Raw genomic sequence first — 19,997 nt, 5'->3', positions numbered from 1 at the left:
ATCAAAACACTTTTAGAATAAACAAATTTAGTATTAGTAAAGTTGCAGGATACAAAAATCAACATACAATAATCAGTAGCATTTCTATACACTAACAATGAATTATCCAAAAAAGAAACCAGGAAAACAGTCCCATTTAAAAATAGCTACCAAAAAAAAAAAAAAACCCCACACACACACAAAAAACACAAAAACTCTTAGGAATAACTTTAACCAAGAAGGTAAAAGAACTCTATGCTGAAAACTATAAAATACTGATGAAAGCAACTGAGGAAGATAGAAATACATGGGAAGAATTAATATTATTAAAATGTCCATACTACTCGAAACAACCTACAGATTTAATGCAATCCCTATCAAAATTCCAATGTCATTTTTCATAGATATAGAAAAAACAATCCTAAAATTTGTATGGAACCACAAAAGACTCCAAATAGCCAAAGCAATCTTGAGCAAAAAAACAAAAACAAAACCCAAAGCCGGAAGCATCACACTCAATGATTTCAAAATATACTACACAAAGCTATTACAATCAAAATAGGATGGTACTGACATAAAAAACAGAAAATGAAATAAAACAGTGCAGAAATAAACCCATGTGTTTGCAGTCAATTGGTCTTTGACAAAGGTGGCGAAAACACACAGTAAGGGACAGTCAGTTCAATAAACAATGCTGGGGAAACTAGATATCCACAAGCATAAGGACAAAATTAGACCTTTATCCCATACCATATACAAAAATCAAATGAAAATGAGTGAAAGACCTAAATATAAGACCCGAAACCATAAACTAGAAGAGAACATAGAAGGAAAGTTCCTCAACATTGGTGTTGGCAATGATTTTTTGGGTAATACATAAAAAGCTTAGCTACAAAGGTAAAAATAAATGAGACTACCTCAAACTAAAAAGCTTCAGCGCGGCAAAGGAAACAATCAACAAAATAAAAAGGCAACCTACAAAGAAGGAAAAATGTTTGCAAATCAAATATCTGATAAGGGATTAGTATCTAAATTTAAAGACAAATAATTTAAAGACAAATAAAATTTAAAGACAAATAATCCAATTTAAAAATGAGCAAAGGAGTTAAACAGGCATTTCTCCAAAGACATAAAAATGGTCAATGGGTATATGAAAAGGTACTCAACATCACTAATCATCAGGGAAATGCAGATTAAGTCCATTATATGATATAACCTCACACCCATAAGGATAGCTGTTAGCAAAAAGACAGATGATAATAAATGCTGGTTGAGGGTATGGAAAAAAGGAAACCCTAGCACACTGTTGGTGGAAATGTAGATTGATACAACCATTATACTAAACAGTATAGAAGTTCCTAAAGAAATTTTTAAAAGAACTACCATATGACATAGCAATCCCTCCTCTGGGCATTTACCCAAAGGAGATGCCCAGAGGCATAAAGATATCTGCACTCCTATGTTCACTGAAGCATTATTCACAATAGCTAAGATATTGAAACAACCTAAATATCCACTGACAGAAAACGGACAAAGAAATGTGGTACATATATACACAATGAAATACTATTCAATTTTTTAAAAGGAGATACTGCCATTTGCCACAACACCAACAGACCTAGAGGGCATTATGCTACATGAAATAAGCCAGACACAGAAAGACAAATATTGCGTGATCTCATTTATATGTGGAATATTAGAAAAGAAAAAGAGCTCTAATATGCAGAGATAATGAAACAGTGGATACCACTGGCAGGGGGGTGGGGAAAGAGAATATGAGGAGACATAGGTCAAAGGATACAAAATTGTAGATACCTAGGATGATCAAGTTTAGAGAGCTAATATATAGCATGAAGACTAAAGTTAATAAATTGTATTAGAGATTTTTATTAAGTAAGCAGATTTCAGTTGCTCTTGTCACCAAAAAGGTAACTATATGAGATGACAGATACGTTAATGTGCTTCACTACAGTAACCACTTACTACCTATATGTATCCTATAACATATTACTAACTTCAAATCTACACAATAAAATTTATTATTTTTTAAATAAAGTGTCTGATAGTCTTTACTTCCACCAATTCTTTAGATTGTAGTTGACACATTTTGCCTTCAGTAAATCATTTAAGACATCACATAGATGTTGGTAACTTCTTCATGGATTATTAGTCTTTAGTATGAACCACAGAAACACTAACAACATAGAATACAGGAATTACTCTTCCATTTGCAGAAAAAATGTAATCATAATTCAGATTTCTCTGAAAGAGAAATTTGTTTTCATTTGCATTGAGTTACACTTTCAAATCCTAACCACACAATGAACCTGTGAAGACTAGGTCTTAAAAAGCAAGATATTTACTACATTATTTATTAGAACCAAGATAAATAAAACTCATTATTCTTCACTGCTATTCCACGCCTTTAAAAAAAAAAAAAAAAAAAAAGCATCTATTTTTAAACCCTGCTTCTCAGGTATCTATAATTAAAGAGTTTCTTGGTATATGTTTATATGGTAGGTAGAGACTGAGGAACCAAAATGTCTCATCTCTAGTGTTGCTATGCAATTGTAAGGAAGAGAGAGTAAGTAAAGAGACTTTTTTAAAGGAGGAAATAAATTAAATTATCCATTTATTAGAATAAAATAAAGACATCCAGCCAAGGACCTTTCTCTTTTCTCCTGACCTTCTCCATTCCTTGCCACACACATACCAAGAGTGCTATTCCTACCTGATAAACTAAACAAGTTATATCCTACATATTGACTTTTCCCCTATGTTGAATATATATTAAAACTTAAAAATCTAGGATCTCTTTAAGCATAGTCTATACTACATTTTTAATATATCAAAAATTTCAAAGGGCCCTTAGACTGAATGCCACAATAACTCAATAACAAATACAAAACAGTTAAAGCTCTGCAGTGCTACCTCTGATGCAGACTGCATGACATCTTTTTAAAAATATAGCAAGCCCTACAAAACATAACTATAAACAATAAATAGAAAATTATTTTAAATGCATCTCCCAACTAAGGTCTTCCAGTAATACATACAGATTAATGACATGACACTAATATATTTTTTAAATATGCTTTTTAAACATATGCAGATTTCTATCAAGACTTAAACACAACCCTTAAATTACTTTAGCCACTGAATGTTTCTGACAGTAGCTTATCAAGACACATCCAATGCTGTAAAACCCAATGCCTCTCCTAAGCCGACTCTAGTTATGCAAAATTAATGGAACAGCAACTATAGATGCCACGTAATCATAGAGTAACAAGGCTAGAAGTTACCACCTCAAGGATAAACACAACCTCTTCATCTCACAATTGAAAAAATGAAGTTCAAAGAGATTGACTCCTTCATGATTACCCAGCTAAGGGCTAAGACCCCCATTAATGTCTCTTGATTCTGTAGCTTAGTTCTGTTTCCTCATCAGCACAAGAAAACTAAAGTTGGTTTCTGGTTAAAAATTATTTTTTAAATCCCCTATAATATCTTTATGAGACTAAATTTTGTTTTTCATTATTTATTTTCTAATTATATTACAAGACAAACTCAGTGCGAAAATGTAAAACATGAAAAGAAATAAAGTTCCAATAATCCTAATACTATATATCACTTTTTTAAGCTTTGAGAAAAATTTTTAATAAGCTTAATATACTGTAAATCAACATACAGGGGAATATGTTACTAGATAAATTTCTTGTTCTAAAGGTTCCAAATCCCACACAGTATTTATCTACTTTCAAATCAAAACAGGACTTCAGGTTCTAACCATGGTCATGAAACCAGATGTTAAAATCTATTTCTAATATTAATGAAGAAAATATAAACAGAACATTCATGTTTATGGCCATACCAGCCCGAATGTGCCCAATCTCATCTGATCTCAGAAGCAAAGCAGGGTCAGGATTGGTAGGCTTTAAAAAAAAAAAAAAAAATTCATTCTTCAGAGAAGCATTAACTGAATGGGGTAGCAGGAGTGCAGATGACACAGTGGTGGCAGCAAGAGTGGAGGAATCCAGAGCAATCACTGCCTCCAGACTGGTACAACTGTTCACTCTTTTCTCTATGCTTTTACAATTGATGATCAATAGACCAAACAATTCAAGGAAGCTTTCTTCCTACCTAACAACAAAAATGGTGACATCACAGTAAATGAATTTTGGATAGCCAAGGGTCATTCAAATTTCAACAGACACAGAATTACAAAATATAATCAAAGAAGGTTATCAGTAACAGTATGAATTCCCAGAATGCTTTTTATCAATATGTTTAGAAAAAGACAGAGAGGGGGAAAAATATCCACAAAATATTCTCAATCTTTAAACAAGTATGACAACGGTTAAAATCAACATGGAGAAAGTACATCATAGAAACAAACTTGGGATCTAGCTTCAAAAATCTCACAATCTAGGAAAAAAGATGGTTAAATTAACAGTCCACTAAGTGTTACACGCTACATGGTGCACATGCAAAATGCCTATGGAGTTGTTCTGCTGGAATTCTTTAGAGCCAAATTTATGAGTCACATTTAGTTCAGGTTAGTGAGGCATGAAAGGACGTAAGTTTCACTACTTATAATTTTATTTTTGACAAAAAATATATTTCTCCATGTTACATATTTCTGCATAATTAAAAATTCTAGTAAAAATTAAATATCCTTTAAAAGGAATTGCCACCACTGAGGATATTCTGCAAACTGTTCCAAAAGTTGAGTTCCAAATATATTTTGAACAACAAGGATTGAGTCCAGTAAAGTGAGGCACTGATTCTTATAAAGAGGAAAACATTCTATTTGGTTTTATTTTTAGATAAAGCTTGGTAATTCAGTAGTGCTACCTTACAGGCATATGCTACATAATGTAACCACCACATAATTCCTGTGCGTCAAAGGGCACCCCCCCCCGCAAAACACACACACACACAAAATTAACTAGTTTTTCTTTTTAATCACAATTTAAAAAGGAAATAACCACAATGACATGGAACACACTGTGTATAATGTTTATACACATTATACACTCTGAGTTATTTTTATCTAATAATTTGTCTCTTAAAGAATTCTCATTAATTAGTCAGACACGCTTCTTACCCCTGCCCTTGAGGAAATCATGACTCTTTCCCCCTTCAATCGTTGACTTTTCTTTAAATGCCAAATGTTGATATTTATTATTATTAGTGTTATTGGCTTCACAGTTTCTGAGTATAAAGAACATTAACAAGTTTCTAATGCCCAAGAACACTCTGGTGCTCTTCTTAGGAACACCTGCCACATTTAAAATGTCAGTGCAGTTTTAATAGATGACACCATTTGCTTAAAAGCAACCCAAGTTATTTTCAAGATTGTTAAGTAAATGTCCATTGAGCCCTGTAGTTTCTCTAAATGTGTTACTAGGATTCTGTAACCTATATACTTCAAGAGAATCTGGCACTGTGTTTAAAAACTTCCCCTAAATGCTGAAGTAAAAAATTATTGAGCAACAGGTGGCTTTTCCTTATTAAAAACAACAATTTTCACACTTTTTGCTCTATGCATCTCTACTGGTAAAAAATTAAAACTGTCAGCCAGGCGCGGAGGCTCACACCTGTAATCCCAGTACTTTGAGAGGTCGAGGCAGGTGGATCACGAGGTCAGGAGTTCAAGACCAGTCTGGCCAATATGGTGAAACCCCATCTCTACTAAAAAAATACAAAAATTAGCCGGGCGTGGTGGCACCCACCTGTAGTCCCAGCCCAGGAGGGAGACTGAGGCAGGAGAATCACTGGAACCCAGGAGGCGGAGGTTGCAGTGAGCCAAGATCGCGCCACTGCACTCCAGCCTGGGAGACAGAGTGAGACTTCGTCTCCAAAATAAATAAATAAATAAAATAAAAATAAAGATAAAAATTGTCAGGCATGTTCCCAATATATGTATACTTACTTATAAACTGTATGTTCTACTATACTTAAATGCATTACAAATATATGTTATAATGTATTTCAAAAAACCCAGACATTCTTAAAATGAGCAAAAAACCTCTAAATAGTATTTTCTTCCTATCTCCCAGTGGATGATCTTGTGCATACCCTGGTATGCACATAATCCCCCCACGCTTTAGTTTCGTCTGTCTTACTGTGGTAAAAATCACATAAAATTTACCTTTTTAACCATTTTAAAGTATATAATCCAGTGGCACTTAGTACATTCACAATGTTGTGCAACCATCACCATTATCCAGTTCCAAAACATTTTCATCACCTCAAAAGGAAATCCTACACACACATTATGCAGTCAGTCCTCATTCTACCCTTCCCCGACCCCTTGGGTAACCATTCATCTGCTTTCAGTCTCTATAAATTTGCCTCTTCTGGATTATTTCATATAAATAGAAACATATATGACCTATTTTGTCTGGTTTCTTTCATTAGTACAATGGTTTCAAGATTCATTCATATTGTAGCTTCATTCCTTTTTACAGTTGAATACCATTCCATTGTATTGATATACCTTGTTTTGTGTATCCATTCATCAGCTGATGGACACTTGAACTGTTTCTACCTTTTGGCTATTGTGAATTGTGCTGCTGTGAACATCTGTATACAAGTTCGTGTTTAAACACCTATCTTTCATTATTTGGAGTATACATCTAAAAGTGGAATTGCTGAGCCAGGCGTGGTGGCTCATGCCTGTAATCCCAGCACTTTGGGAGGCCCAGGTGGGTGAATCATTTAAGGTCAGGCATTGGAGACCAGCCAAGCCAACATGTGAAATCCTGCCTCTACTGAAAAAAAAAAAAAAAAAAAAAATTAGCCAGGCGTGGTGACAAGCACCTGTAGTCCCAGCTACTTGGGAGGCTGAGGCAGGAGAATCACTTGAACCCAAAAGGCAGAGGTTGCAATGAAACAGGATTGCACCACTGCACTCCAGCCTGGGTGAGAGAGCAAAACTCCATCTCAAAAAATAAATAAATAAATGTGGAATTGCTGAATCATATGGTAATTCTATGTTTAACTTATTGAGGAACCACCAAACTGTTATCCACAGTGGGTGTGCCATTTTACCCTGCCACCAGCAATGTATTAGTGTTTCCATATCTCATTTTATAAACAATTAATTGACCAAGAGCACAATTTTACCCAAAAAGCTAAATGGTCTATAATGAGCATGTTTTGGCAGCCTACCAACCTGCCCACATACCTTTTTGCTGGAAGATATACCCTTGCTCTAGAAGAGTAGACCAATTTTTTTTTTTTTTTTTTGGTCCAATAATCCCACCCCTGACAATTGATAATTCGGCCAAGGATGGACTGACCAAGGAAGCCAATCTATTAGATAGTCAAGAACCAGGTTCTCTTTAGAGACTGTGACGAGGCTCTGGGAATAAAACGTCATATAAAGTTGGGATCATGACAAGCACAGTAGGAAGCCAATGCCATCTGCAAAATGAAATTTCAGGGGAAAGGAAGAAAGTGTGCAAAAAAAATCAATAAAATAAGAAAAACTAGCCTGTACTGTACAAAGACAAGCAGTGGTGAGAGAGTATATATAATCTTGAATGCTGACAGGTTATAATTTCATGAGGCCTGCCTCGAATTTGTTTTCTGATCATGAGTATTCGTAAGATTGTTTGCTATCATTTAAAATAAACCCCTTTGTTGTTTGAGATACTCTGAGTGAATTTCTGATTCCTGCAACAAGCTCCAAACAAGTTCTGATTACCTTAACTTTACTGTCCTTGTTAGTTTTAAATAGCTTAAAGAAATTATTTACTAGTCACTGAATTTAAGTAACTTGTATAGGAAATTTTAAAACAATCTGTCAGTGTTTTTTAATCACATCATTACAGCCTTCAAAAAACGGTCTTTTTCCCCTGAAGACTCAAGGATTCTTATGGGAACAGACCTTAAAAGATGACCTTTTCAATTTATCCCTAGGTTCAGCTTTTCTAAATATATGCCACAGAATTCTTGAGTTTTCTCTCTTAAAATAGAAAGCTAAATGCAACTATATTATAGCTAACAGAATAAAAATTTCACAATCATCTAGAAAAAAACCCCTGACAATCAGTCAGATCAAGATTCCCTTGATATTTCCCTACTCCAGAATTTTAGATTACCTATTCTATGAAACAATCCACCGTAAAATCTAAAATGTTTACCTCTTATTCTAGTATTACAAATACATTAAAGTTTCATATAACAGAGACAAGTTAGTAACTTCTAGTTAAAAACTAACCTGTAACAAACGACATACCTCAAATATAGCCCAAACTACATGTATGTTAAACTATATGTAGGCTATCATTTCATAGTAACTCCAAAGACACAGCACATGTCATTTTAAATTAATTGTAGCATCTACTCAAAATTACGAGTTTTTACCGAGAAAGTTGAGTACTATCCTCTACTGAAAATCTTTAATAGAACAGACACACATAAAAAGGCAAGGACACACATTTTCTTTCAAGTCCTTCAATTCAGTAAAGACAACCACAATCAAATTCTTAACCACTCTGTAGGCTTCTAATGCCTACTGGCAAAACTCTAGATTGTAAAATTGTATTTACAATCATATAAAACATTCTGATAATACCAAACATAAATTTATTTTATAACACAATGACTTCTCTTTGGGAGTCTGGTATTATTAAAAACTGAACTTACATTTCTTATATGACCATGTAAAAACATGATTTTACCACTAGGTAACAAACTCGGGCAACTCATCTGTAAACATGAGACTCCTCTTATATGTCTCCGCATAGCTGAGTTAAATTAACCATATGAATGATGATATCGCATATTTATCTTTTCTTTCAAAAATTTAAATGTTAAAAAAATCACTAACGTTATATAAAATTCAGAATCTTGAAAGTCAAATAATGGTATTTAAATTTTTCTACTATGAAAAGCATGCTAAATTTTTCTCTGACATTTTCAAAGCAGTATAATGCTTGAAATCTCACCACCGATACATCAACCAACCAGACAGACATGATTCCCTCAAAGAGCTTATGGTCTCTTGTACACATTTACAGGCAATTATAACTACAACACAGCACACAAGGAGCAACTAATTAATGTCCTGAAGATAAGAAAGATTTCTCAGAGAATATGATGTCTAAATTCAGAAAGGCTTTGTAGAAGTAGCACAATAACCAAGAAAACAGGGAAAAGGTAGAGCAGGCAGTTAGGCATATGAGGAGGGCCTAGAGTGAGAGACCATAATTAAGGAACTAAGGAAATCAAGATTCAATTGGAATAGAATGTAGAGTGAGAGGCAGACAGTAAAAGACATGTTTAAAAATCATGCAATGATTCATTTTAAAGAGTCGATTTTATTCTAAGACATTTACTCCAGCTACAGTATAAGAGTTCATTGGCAAAGTAAACTAGCACCACAGAAAGCAAATAAGGAAGTATGTTAAGTAATCCAGAAAAGAGATGGCAGTGGCCTACATCAGAAAGAAAGAAAGAACGAAAGAATGGAAGGAAGGAAGGAAGGAAACTGAGTTGAATCAGTAAGAACAGTAGGAGAGGAAGGTGTAGTAAACAAGTAGTTGAAGAATACTTTGCTTTTTCTGGATTGGGCAAGTAAAAAGACTCCACCAAATTAAGGAAAAAATGTGAATATTCAGTGTGAGTATGAAAGAAGCAATAAGTTCAGTTTCAGACATGTTCCACTGGATATACTATGGGACATGGAAATGCAGCTATCTACTAAATGGTCTGATACTCAAGAATAATCTAAGCTGGTGATAGGCATTTCAAAATTTATCAGTATATAGATAGTAATTTAAGCCACAGCAGTGAGTAGGAACACCCAGAGAGAGGATGCAAAGGAAGAACAAAGCCAGTAACTGAAGCCTAAGCAGTGCCAAAAGTAAGGGCAAGAACACAGAAAGAAGTGAGTCCAAAACCATGTATATAATACACTAATTATAACTACAGAAATCAAAATAAAGTTTTTTTGTAGAAACAAAAGCTTAGCATCATACTGCCAATGAAAAATAATTGGAAGGCAGATGTAGAGTTCCTCAAATCTAGCCCAATCACCTTGATTTGGTAAATAATTTAAAAATAAAGTTTAACAATATAGTGAGATTCTAGATCTAAATAATATAAGCATCTTGAAAATAAAAACATTATCTAGTTATAATTAGTGTCTCAAAAAAACAATACTAGCCAGGCACAGTGGCTCATAACTGTAATCCCAAGACTTTGGGAGGATCACTTGACACCCAAAGTTCATGACCAGCCTGGGCAACAGAGAAGGAGCCTGTCTCTACAAAAAAAATTAAATAAAATTAGAAGGCTGAGGCGGGAGGATCACTTGAGCCCAGGAGTTCAAGGCTGCAGTGAGCCATGATTGTGTCACTGCACTTGAGCCTGGGTGACACAGTGAGACCCTCCCTTTAAAAAAAAAAATTCAGTGAAGAAAGAGTTTGGGGAAAAATTTAAGAAATAAAAATTTAAATTTAAATTTAGATTTAAATTTAAGTTAAAAAAAAAAAAAAAAGTCCAGGCATGGTGCCTCACACCTGCAATCTCAGCACTTTGGGAGGCCAAGGTAGGCGGATGGCTTCAGCCCAGGAGTTTGAGACCAGCCTGGGCAACATGGCAAAACCCCATCTCTACAAGAAAATATAAAAATTAGCCACATGTGGTGGTGCGCACCTGTAGTCCCAGCTACTTGGGAAGCCAAGGCAGGAGGATTTCCTGTGCCCAGGAAATCGAGGGCATGATCACACCACTGTACTCCAGCCTGGGGAACAGAGCGAGACCTTGACTCAAAAAAATATAAATATAATAATGATAAAATAAAAGAAAAAAAGAATATACTTCCAGTTTTTATTGTACTCTTATCTCACATCTTACACTTTTTCAATCTCACATGTTAAGACAATAACATGATCCTTCCCTCCAACTAAAAGTTTAAGCATAATCTTAATTATGTTTTGAGAACCTTTAGTTAAAATATATGAATGCGTTAATAACTAAAGGGTCAGGTGTGCTGGCTTACGCTTGTAATCCCAACACTTTGGGAGGCCGAGGAAGGAGGCCAGGAGTTCAAAACTAGCCTGGGCAACATAGTGAGGCCTTGTCTCTACAAAAAAAAAAAAAAAAAAAAAAATTAGCCAGGTGTGGTGGCACACACCTGTTGTCCCAGCTACTCAGGCAGCTGAGGTGGGAGGATTGCTTGAGCCGGAGGGGCTAAGGCTGCAGTGAGCCTAGACTGTGCCACTGCACTACAACCTGGGTGACAGAGTCAGAACCTGTCTCAAAAGAAACAAAACAAAACAAACAAAATAAACTAAAAGGAATGATAATGTAAAACAAGTGAAAAATAGCAAAAAAAAAAAAAAAACCCTGAATCAAATTTTTCCAACACAAATGGTAAAAATTAAAGTACAAGGAAAAATAAATTTCTCCAAAATACTTTACATTTAAATTTATTTAAAAAGAAAACCATTTACTAGAAACTGGATTGAAAAAGAACATATTCACCATGGCTTTATTAAAATATTATACAGCAAATCTGGTACAACAAAAATCCTTGAAATATCTATCTATGAAAAATAGCTAACAAATACGTAATTCCTTAGACTCTTAGAATTACCATTTGAAATCTAGTAAAAAAGTTTCATATCTTTTTGTATGTCACCTTCTCTCTTTTCCCCATCCTCATGAACTTTATCTCACCAGTAACCTAATTTTTATTTCTGTTCCAACCTCAGCAATACCTAATCATAACTAAAACAGGTAGGTAAAAGTTACCGTCATTCTTCAATTAAAATTCCTACTGTTAAAATTTCTGACTTCAACTTCTTTAAAAAAAAGAAGTTGCTGAAACTATTTTTTAAGGTATAAGTAAAAGCTCGCCCACAGTAATCCCCAGATAATCAAATTGCAGGCTTGGGGTTGAGTATTATAGGAAGAAAAAACATACCCAGTGCATACTAAAATTACATCAGAGACATCCACTTACAGTCATAACAGAGTAGCTGACACGGAATGGCCATCCTGCCATCCACAACTACAAAACTGGAGAAAATATACAAATAATAACTATTTCCAAACATTAGACAACAGAAAGCACGTAACTGTGATCTGTGAAAGAGGGCAAACAGATGAAATAAGCCCTATTATCACCCTGTCTTTCTACTTGGAAGTACTGTCAGTACTATAGAACAGGGAGGTGTGTTGCTGAGCGGACAGAGAGAAAACAGTTTGGGGAAGCTGAAGCGGCTAGAATTTGTGGGACGGAGTATCAAAAAGGAAGAAGCAACACAGAAAGACAAACAATGCTATCTGCATAGAGGTCCTCTTGAGTCTGGCTGAATATAATGCTGCACACACAAGATGAGACTCCACAAACCAAGCAAAGAACAACTACCAAGGAGCTATATAAAGAACAACTAACAGTGTCCTCATAAGGCTAGAAACATTCAGGATTCTATCAACCACAGTAAATTACCTCTTTAAACAAGATATCACTAAGGCCATACTATACAAGGCTAACCGAGATCTAGAGAACAGGCTACTCTGTACTTCCCCTAACAAAGGTAAGCACAAGCCTTAACAGGACCAAATTTATCCCCAAATTAACTGCCTGTCAGAACAAATGTCAACATTTTTTAAGGAAAGAAAACAAAATCCTGACCCTCAGCAACATAAGTACAATGTCTATAATCCAATTCCCAAGATTAGTAGACATGTGAAAATTCAATCATAGCACACCACAGAAAATCTTGCCTGAGAGGGTCCTGCACAAATTATTAGTCTCCTCTGGCCACATTCAGATTTTCCCTATGTTAAAATCAGAGAATAAAGAGACAAACAAAAGCAGCTTTCCACAGTAAAAGAAATAAAAGTTAAACAAACAAAAAGACTCCACTGAAAAGTGAGACCAAAAAAAAGAGAAGTAGATCACAACACAGATCTTCCCATTTATTACTATACATTATAATATCTGATAACATGAAACAACACAAAAAATAGCATATATGGTATACTCTTCTTACTAATATGTAAAAATACAACATTCCTAAGCCTACTTGTGAAATAATAAAAAGTAAACATATTGGTCTCTACTCCCAGTTCTGGGCATAGAGCTCCTAAAACTCTTGTAAATAGGGATGCTAGAAAAATCTTTGTTCCTAAAAGTTGGTCTTTGATCCCAGTTCCTGACACAGAGCTCCTAAGACCTCTACAATTTCCTGAGTGACAGGAGTGCCTGACACAGAGTTCCTGAATCCCTTAGAATTTCCTGGATGATAGGAGACCCTTTTGTTCTAATAAAGTCACTCTGGGTGGAGTCCTGGGTGGAGGATGGTCATTACAAAGAGCAAGCCATCATTACAACTTACAAGCCCCAACCCTTGTGTGCTCTGGGGAGGTTAGAGGAGCTGGAGATTGAGTTAATAATCATGCATGCCTGAGAAATGAAGCTCCATTTTGAAAAACCCCTAAAAGACAAAGTTTAGAGAGCTACTAGATTGGTGAACACATCTACGAGCTATGAGGGCTGCTGACCCAAACTCCACAGGAAAAAAAGCTTCTGTGCCTGGGACCCTTCCAGACCTTGCCGTACATATCTCTTCATCTGACTCTTCATTTGGATCCTTCGAAATATCCTTTGTAATTAATCAGCCATAATAAGTAAATTGTTTTCCTGAGGTCTGTGAGCCACTCTAGCAAATTATCAAATCTGAGGAGGGGGTGGTGGGACCCTCCAATTTGTAGCCAAGTCAGACAGAAACTGTGGGTAACCTGAGGACCTACCATTTGTGATTGGCTTCTGAAGTGGGAGGCAGTCTTGTAGGATGGAGACCTTAACCTGTGGGGTCTGCACTAACTCCAGTTAGTGTCAGAATATTGAATGGAATCATAGGACATTCAACTGAGTCAGAGAATTGGTCAGTGGGAAAAACCACCACAAATCTGGTCACAGAAGTGTTGAGTGTGAGTAGAGAGAAAAACTGTTGAGGTTTCCTATAGATCTGGTGTCAGAAGTAAAGTACTGAGACAGAGTGAGTATAGAAGGAAAAAAGTTGGGTTTTTTTTCTATACACTTCTATAAAAAAATTACCAAAAATAAGTTTCTGCAACTAAAAGCTAAGCTTCAATTAGTGTCAAAATTGTAGATAAATAATTGTTTTAGATGAGGTTTGTTGCTAACTGAGTCTTTCTTACCATATATAAGGAAACGATTATTGTTTCTCTATTCAGAATTTAGATCTGGTAACTTACATGAAACACAGCCCCCAAACCGGAAAGCATACAAACAAGAAAACACAATCAAACATCCCACACATTAACACATATTCATTCAAAGATAAACTCCTCAATGTATCAATCACTAAAAAAGAATCATGAGACATAATTCTGACAAGTGTCATTCTGATACCCAATTTCAGAGAAAACTAAAAGCAGTCAATTAGAAGGAAAGTCTTAGTTACTAAAGGAAGGTGACTCATGAAAGCCAACAAAAATGAAGAAAACAATAAAGTCACAGCACTTAGAAAAGAACATAGAAAAGAAACAGATTATAAGAACACAAAAAACCAAGTAGCCCAAAATCATTTACCACAGGAAAAAAAAAGACCCATACTGGCAATGATGCCAGAGAAGTATTACTTTATAACCTCTGTCAAAAAGATGAACCTAAATCAAAAAGAAAAGGTTAAGCCAGGCATGGTGGCTCACACCTGTAATCCGAGCACTTTGGGAGGCTGAGGGGGGCAGATCACTTGAGGTCAGGAGTTCGAGACCAGCCTGGCCAACATGGTGAAACTCTGTCTCTACTAAAAAAAAAAAAAAAAAAAAAAACAAAAACTAGCCAGGTGTGGTGGCAAATGTCTGTAATCCCAGCTACTCAGGAGGCTGAGGCAGGAGAATCACTTGAACCTGGGAGACAGAGGTTGCAGTGAGCTGAGATGGCACCACTGCACTCCAGCCTGGGTGACAGAGTGAGAGCCTGTCTCAAAAAAAAAAAAAAAAAAAAGAAAAGGTTAAATTATAGTTGGGTACAAATATACTTGGAGTACAGCAGAGAATCACTTTTAGATACCATCTACAGTAGTTGAAACAAAACAAGTTGGTATTCAAAGGAAAAAGCAAAAAATTCACTTAATGTTTTGATTAGTCAATGGCTTACTCTACTTACAAGCAAAAATTACATATTTTTTAGAGCAGCAGTCTCCAACCTTTTTGGCACTGGGAACCGGTTTCATGAAGGACAATTTTTTCCACAGACTGGGTGATGGCGGGGTCAGGAGGGGTGGTTTCAGGATGATTCAAGCACATTACATTTACTGTGCACTTTATTTCTATTATTATTCCATTGTAATATCTAATGAAATAATTATACAACTCACCATAATGTAGAATCAGTGGAAGCCCTAAGCTTGTTTTCCTGCAACTATAGATGATCTCATCTGGGGGTGATAGGAGACAGTGACAGATCATCAGGCATTAGATTCTCATAAGGAGCGTGCAACCTAGATCCCTCACATGCACGGTTCACAGTAGAGTTCGTGCTCCTATGAGAATCTAATTTCACTGCTGATCTGACAGGAGGTGCACCTCAGGGAGGAGCAGCTGTAAATACAGATGCAGCTTTACTTGCTTGTCCGCTGTTCACCTCCTGGTGTGCAGCCCAGTTCCTAACAGGCCACAGACTGGTTGGGGACCCCTGTTTTAGAAAGCTACCTCTCTCTTCCCATTAATCTTTGTGCCAGACCAGAGGGGTAAATCCGGCTATTATTCTACAGCCTTTTCTGGTGAGTTGAGAAGGTACACCAAGCATGAGTTTTCCTTAGTAATCTTTGACTTTAATATACCTACCACATTCGAAAATACCCCAGAGTATTCTTTTCAAATTATCCAAATCCTCTATTTGAAATCAGCTATAGCCATAGTTTTATTTCACCAGTTTATTCTTCACAAATAAGACGTTCTTTAAAACAGTGAACATGAAAGTATTTCATTCAATAAATAAAGCAAATTACTTACCTATAATGCTGATTCTGTAACAAATAAAAATCAGATAATCATGACTACAATTACAGAACTTAACCTCAGGGTAAAGAATTCCTGACAACTGAGTCCCCAAGATCTGCTCCATGAGGGTTCTCAACATAGAAACCCAAAAGTCCATGAAGTAAGTCCTCACTGGATGAGGTAACCAAGTATAGTTCAAACTCGTAATTAAAAGATAGAAGTCTGATCCTATTTAGTAATTCATTATGTTACTTAAAATAATCTAAAACTCTTAATTACGAGTTAGGAAATGGGGACTGTATAACGGTGCCTATCCTGTCTACTTTCAAACTGTCATGATAGTCAAATGAGAAGCTAATGAAATTGCTTTGTAAATAATGTAAAATAATGTAAATAATGAAATTGCTTTGTAAATAATGTAAAATTATCTTATTCAGGGCAGGATGACTCCTCTAGTGATTTTTAAGCAAGATCCTGGAGTTTTTCTGGCCCCTTGAAAGAAATTACTTTGACCAACAGTAAAAGTAGACTCTCAATAAGTAAATCTCCAAGAACTGATTAAGATTTTCTCTATGCAGCTTCCAAAATTGATGAAAATATCAAATGTTTGTTTAATCAACTATGAAATAAGCATGGTGCAATACAAGGACATATTATAATTATTTACTATCATTAACGTTTTCCAAAAACCAAGTTTAACACAATTCTTAGAAACTCTTTAATGTGGCTTGAAAATAATATTCTCACCTGCAGAGTACCTGAGCAACACTCTTAGATGAGCAATAACTATCTTAGTTTCATTATCTAGAAACTAAGAACTGGTATAAATGTTAGCAATCTGTTATCAATGAGTTAATCTTTGTAAGATCTCAAGAATCTAGAATCCCTAAATTTGACTTTTCACCCCCTTATCTGTTCATGAAATTTGGTTATAATACCAAAGATCCTTAAATGAAGATACCCAAGGTCTTTCAAACACAAATTTATTTAAGTAATGTTGCACAATGATAATTCAGAGGCAGCTGACCAAAGCACATTTTCATTTAGAAGTTTATTTTCCAGTGATTACGTTTTGAATTGGAAGAAACGATCTGAACATTAAAACCTAAGACCTAAAATCTTCCACACTTGTGCTTCCTAGAGCCAGACCTTCAAAATTTAGAGATCTGTTTTAAGTGCTCCTGATTCAAAAATTAGCAAGAAGTCAATTCCCAAACAAAAAGGGCAATCACAGTTAAGTAAATAATCTCACTCAGTGAGGCTATTTATGCCTAAAAAGAAGTCATTAGTTACTGTATTATTTACCACTTTAACAGATTCTATCAACCCTGAAGATCAAAGAGCTTTCAGATAAAGAATATTTCTTTTGATCCTCCACCCCTAATCTTTCAGAAGGCATGTCTAATAAAATAATCCACAGATGGAATCTTGCCAGAGAGAAAGATATTCTCTGGTCCCTTTCTCACAGTGGGGTTCTCCATTTGGAAAAATAAATATATAAAAGCACACTGTGGATTTATGTGCTAGAGAAGAGGGATGGCATCTAGAGAGGCATCAAGCTAGTACCCAGAACATCCACAGATTTGTTTCCCTGGTCTATTGCCTAATTTACCATAAATCACATCTAAGACTAGGATTCTACACAATACTTTTGCAAACATTTACAAGTGATCAGATGACCTTATATGGGATATCTCTGCACACAAGACAGATAAACTATAAGCTGAACACTAGGATAGAAGGCTGTTGATCACTGTTAGCTTAGAGGAAAAGTTTCAACTAGAATAACACAGAGTTATGTCCTCCTGGCTCTAGACAAAGAATTATGCCATGCTCAGTATTTTCTATTAACAACTTACTTTTAAAACTGGCTATCAAGAAGTATTTATTCCCTACTGGTAGAGATATTCATATTTAGGCTGGGCGATGCTCAACCTCGATTTCAAAAAGCAATTACCTGGAGAATGTTTCTAGCATAGAGAGAATAAGGAAGAGAAGTAACATTTGACAAGGTATGTACATATGTGTGTACAGGAAGATAATAAACCATCTCCTTCAAGCACCTTTTTTTAAAACCCAAGTGCTTTTTAACATCATTTTCAAACTGCCAGAAATTTACTTGAGACTTGAAAGCACTAGACAGGTGTCATGATGCTATTTTTAGCAATGGCAACTTGGATTAAAAAGAGCCAACATTATATCCAACCATCTCTTGGCTCTAGACAATGAAGGCATGGGGGAGGAAAGAGAGACTTTACTGAAAGAGATTAGATCTGACATGATCAAACACCCTCTCCCAATTTTCCTTAAATTAGCTCTGAGATGCTAATCATGATACTCCATCTCATTTCTGATTTGCTTCCTTTGAAAAAAAAGAAAAAAGAGAAAAGTTTCAAAAGTGCGATCCTGGCCAGGTACAGTGGTTCATGCCTGTAATCCCAGCACTTTGGGAGGCCAAGGCGGGCCGATCGCTTGAGCCCAGGAGTTCAAGATCAGCCTGGACAACATGGCGAACACCTGTCTTAACTAAAATTACAAAAAATTAGACAGGTGTGATGGCGTGCACCTGTAGTCCCAGCAGCAACTTGGGAGACTGAGGTGGGAGGATAACCTAAGCCTGGGAGCTCAAAGCTGCGGTAAGCCATGACTGTGCCACTGCACTCCAGCTCACGTGGTAGAGTGAGACCCTGTCTCCACAACAAAAAACAACAAAAAAAGTGCTATCCTTCAAAAGATCTGGAGCAAGGCAAAAAAGCAAGAATCAGTAATTTTTTCCCCAATGTCACCCAATGAGGCATTAATTTGAAAACACTGTTCTAACAAAGCAACTAGCATCCAAATTCCAAAGGAGTCTCTATATCTTAAGGAATGCATGAAAAATAAACATATAAAAGCACACTATATAAAATGTATAAAAGCACCAATTAAGCTGTATTGTTCTCATCCTCAAAGGGTTATGAATGTGGAATATCAATGTTATGATTGTATCTTTAGATAACCGTTTTATGTGAACATCATCCTTCAGAATTATTATCAGGAAATCTCTTACAAAAAGTAATACTGCAGTGAATTACTAGAAAAAAATTTCCACAATCAATAACGAGTCAAGACTAAATAAAAAGCGAAGAACAGAACTAACATATATCATTTTATAAAAATTCACATTTCTTTAGTTTTTGGTATTTTCCTAAGACATATGCTCTCCTTTCCTGCACTGCAGATAAACAGGTCTACTTTTAAAAACTGATACTAGGCCAGGTGCAGTGGCTCATGCCTATACTCAATACTTTGGGAGGCTGAGGTGGGAGGATCAATCGAGCCCAGGAGATTAAGAGCAGCCTGGGCACCATGGTGAAAACCTGCCTCTACAAAATACAAAAAAATATTAGCCAGGAGTGGTGGCATGTGCCTGTAGTCCCAGCTACTTGGAAGGCTGAGATGGGAGGATTGCTTGAGCCCAGGGAAGTCAAGGTTGCAGCGAGCCATGATTGCACCTCCATACTCCAGCCTGGGCAACGGAGTGAGATGCTGTCTCAAAAAACAAAAAACAAAAACAAACAAACAAAAAAAAACTGACAGTATATATGAACAGCAGAACTCAACTTATTTCTAATACAAAAAAAACTTCATTTATGAGTTGTTTTGCTATCTAAAACTGGACTTCAAATATTCCAAATACTCAAGACTCCTAACATTTTCACAAAATTGTAAAATGCTCGGATGACATGAACTATCAAATACAGTATTAAGATAGTATTTCAAAAGAGAGCAGAAGAAAACTTTTCAGAAGAGGCCTATGCTGAAAGACCACTGTATTACCATATACAAATCTAAACTATCTACAATGCATGGCAAAAATAATATTATGTCCCACAACCAGGATTTGATACTTTGATCTGACACATACCAGGGTCTGGCAATTGTCACATCAAAACCATTAGAAATGTTCCTCAAATCAAAGTATTTATGTACAGTCTATATAATCTGATTGTGATATTAATTCAAAAGCCTACCCTGTA

The 19,997-nt window shown here is 35.7% G+C and overlaps 1 protein-coding gene across 10 annotated transcripts in view; it reads right to left on the bottom strand.

The window, feature by feature from the left end:
• The window catches only part of ZZZ3 (zinc finger ZZ-type containing 3), a 120,620-nt gene that overhangs the window by 46,851 nt on the left and 53,772 nt on the right, over positions 1–19,997 (bottom strand). The window lies entirely within an intron of this gene.

Source organism: Pongo pygmaeus, chromosome 1 (genome assembly GCF_028885625.2).
Source record: "Pongo pygmaeus isolate AG05252 chromosome 1, NHGRI_mPonPyg2-v2.0_pri, whole genome shotgun sequence".
NCBI lineage: Eukaryota > Metazoa > Chordata > Mammalia > Primates > Hominidae > Pongo > Pongo pygmaeus.
The sequence above is the reverse complement of the archived record's forward strand: the minus strand, read 5'-3'. Positions and strand labels throughout refer to the sequence as shown.